Source organism: Arachis hypogaea, chromosome 5 (assembly GCF_003086295.3).
Source record: "Arachis hypogaea cultivar Tifrunner chromosome 5, arahy.Tifrunner.gnm2.J5K5, whole genome shotgun sequence".
NCBI lineage: Eukaryota > Viridiplantae > Streptophyta > Magnoliopsida > Fabales > Fabaceae > Arachis > Arachis hypogaea.
Window position 1 is genome coordinate 87,050,024 of NC_092040.1, and position 3,664 is coordinate 87,053,687.

Here is a 3,664-nt window from a genome sequence, read left to right on the forward strand (position 1 = left end):
CCAAATTGGCTTATGAACTTTTCATGTTAGGATTTTCTTAATTAATGCAATTAGAGGTATTTTCAGATATATGATTTTTATTTAGCTTTCTACATTCTTGCTTTGGTTGATTAATTAGTAACTCTTGAGTTGTCAAACCCATTGTGATTGATAATTGATATCTTTGCTGATTGATTTAGATTCCTATAACTTTAGTCTTTCCTTAGGAGTTGACTAGGACTTTAGGTGTTAATTTAATTTAACCACTTGACTTAGTGGGAGCAAAATATAATTCTCATCAGCATTGATAAGGATAACTAGGATAGGAATTCTAATTCTCATACCTCGCTAAGAGTTTTCTTAATTATTAATTCATTTTTCTTACTATTTAAATTACTTGTTCTCTATTTCAAAAACCCAAAAATATATCTTTTTTCCATAACCAATAATAAATCATACTTCCCTGCAATTCCTTGAGAAGACGACCCGAGGATTGAATACTTCGGTTATTTATTTTATTGGGTTTGCTTAAGTGACAAACAAAACTTTTGTAGGAAAGGATTCTCTGTTGGTTTAGAAACTATACTTAGAACGCGATTATATTTTTATATTTCTTTACCGATAGAAAACCCGATCGTCACCGAGCCGCCACCACCGCGCCACCTCCCATCACCGCCGACCACCACTCCCAGCCGTCCAGCTCCGACCGCCACACCACCGCGCCGACGACACCCCCTTCTCCCTTCTTTCTTCTTTTCTCCTTTCCCCCCTCTTCTTCCCTTGCACTCCCTCCACTGCCGCACCGCCACCACGGCGCCACCTCCCATCACCGCCGACCACTACCACAACCCCACAACCTTTGCCCCCTTCTTCTTTCCTTACCCCTCCCTTAACCCTAACCCAGCACTACAAACCCACCCCTGCCACTACCTCAGACCGCCGCCGCGCCACCCCTTTCATCGCCGCCGTGTCAACAACACCACCACCACATTCCCACCATCTCTTTGATCCATACCTCTGTTCATTCACATACCAGGTTCTGCCGAACACCGATTCCTCTATCATTAGTTAGTTAGTTGCATATTTTTCAGATTCTGTTCAAAATTAGGATAGTTAGAGATGCATGATTGTAGTGGATTCTAGGTGGTTAGGTAGCTAGGATGTGGTTAGTGAATTTAGGCCTGATAATTGCGTCGTTCTTGCTACTTGTTTTATCTATTTCACGATTTTGATTTTGCTGTGATGATCATATTGTTCATATATTGTTCTTCCATGTTTCATGCTGCTGTTACACTATTCTTTCATGTTCATGTTATTTGTGTCTCTTTGCAGCTTTATTTAATTTTATCTGAACTGATTTTTTCTGCTGTTTATTTCCCGGAAACACCTAATTTTAGCCAGAATGCTGCCCAATTTTCTGTAAATTGCTTCATTTTTACCCATTCATGTATTGGTTTTGGCAATTTTGAATTTTGCACTACTTGGCTACAACCTAACCAATTCATGAACGCACGGGCTAGCATTCTTATTCCTTTTGATTCCCTGGTTAATAAATTGCATTATTGATGATTTCATTTTAATTTTGCAACTCTTGTATCTATCTGAATTATCATCAATAAACTGAAATCCTTGCTTGAATATGAGTTGCTTGTTCTTTAAATTTGTGAATTTATTGTTAACTAGGAAACCCATCATCGTGCCAATTACTTTAACTTTCTTTTTACTAACTCACTGCTTTCACTTTCTAACTTCCTTTTCACCTATTAACCATTTCAACTTTCTGATTTCTCTTTTTACCTGACTACTTTAACTTTCTAACTCAGGGCATGATCATTATTTTTTCTAATTAACTTGAATTCCGCTTATCATATATTTTGGATTGTACTTTTTCTTTTTAGACTTTTTCATTCGAATACAATCCAAAATGCACATATATTTGACTCATTTCATGCTTCTCTTACTCTTTTGCCACTATGTGCTTATATTGCTATTATTCTATTTGCCTATTTATTTTCCTGCTTTTGTTCTTCAATTATATCCTGGAATTTCTACTTTTCAGGATGTCTGACCCTCAAAGCAAAGGAAAAGGCAAAGCAACCACTGGCAAAAGGAAAAGAGGTGAATCCTCTATGACCATCCTTGACATTTTGCATGATAATTCCTGGCGGGAGAAGAACTTTACCCCGCAGGAAAAGCCTGATCAGTTGGTACCTGCAGCTGACCGAGTAAAATTTGCAAACAAATACTGTGAGCTGAAGTACCCAGTTTTTGCCACATCCAGGAACCTATACCTGGAAAGAACACTCAAAATTCCAGAAGAACTCAAGCAATACACTTCAGACTAAATTAAACAGAGAGGTTGGTTCTTCCTGGAGAGAAACTTGACTGAGATCAACTCATTCTAGGTCAGAGAATTCTACTGCAACTACTTTAAAACATCCCTGGATGCAATACAGCTCAGAGGCAAAGAAATTCTGGTTACTGAGGAAGCCATTGAAGACATCCTCCAGCTCCCACCTAAATTAGATCAGCCAGATGGTTACCAAAGGGTTGAAGAGGATATGAGATTCATGAGATTTGACTGGAATGCAGTAAAACGGACTATATCTCTTGATCTTACTGTCCCATGGGTCATGGGAAAGAGCACAGTGGTACCTAAGGGAATCTGGCTGATGTATCTAAATGATGAGGCTCGACTTTGGTAGCAGATTCTGAGTAACTATGTAATGCCGAGCACTCATGAGGCAGAGGTGCCAGCTGCTATAATTACCCTCATCTGGTGTGTGATAGAGGGTAAGGACCTATATCTGCCCCGCTTCATCTGGTATTACATGGCCAGGGTCCATGTCAGAGGCACCCTCCTGTTTCCATTCCTGATTACTCAGTTGGGTCGCAAAGTTGAGGTGCCTTAGGAAATTGCTGATGAAAAGCCATCCGCCGCGGACTGCAGGAAGATCATCCCTCACAGTAGGAAGTTTCTGGCTCTAGGCTACCGACCTTCTTTTCTCACTGACTCTGCTGAGGCAGCTACGTCTTCAGCTGCCCCTTCAGCATCCACTGTCCCAGCTCCATCCACTGCACCACACTTGCTCCTACGCCCATTTATCTTTTGGTGCACCGACTCTTTGACCGCTTAGACCAAATGGAGCTCCGCCACCAGCAGCAATTTGAGAGGTCTGAGCGTAGCAACAGGTGACGTTATGAGAGGTCTGAGCGTCGCCACAAGCGACGCTATGAACACCTCAAGTTGATGATCTGATCTGATGGTGACATCCCCTCCGAGCCCGACACACCATCAGAGACATCTGAGGAGGAGGCGAGCGATCATGAGGAGGAGGCACATACCAAGGCTATGCAGGCAGCACCTGAGCAGGCTGCATCACGCCATGAGGAGACCCATCCGATCCAGCCAGCTGACCTGGAGATCCCTCTACAGACTGAGCCTCCCCTTCAGCAGACAGACTCCCTTCCATTCGCAGAGACATCGGCAGTCCTTCCTTCCGGAGATGACAATTCTTCACACACAGTTTGAGTGAGCATCGAGGACGATGTTATTAATTAAGTGTGGGGAGGTTGCCATCTCTGGCATATTTTTTGGTGAACCACTATAAGACTCTTCTATCTTATTTTGTTCATTTTCTGTATTTTATTTTATCTTTTAGTACTTGCACACTTTTCTTTTGCT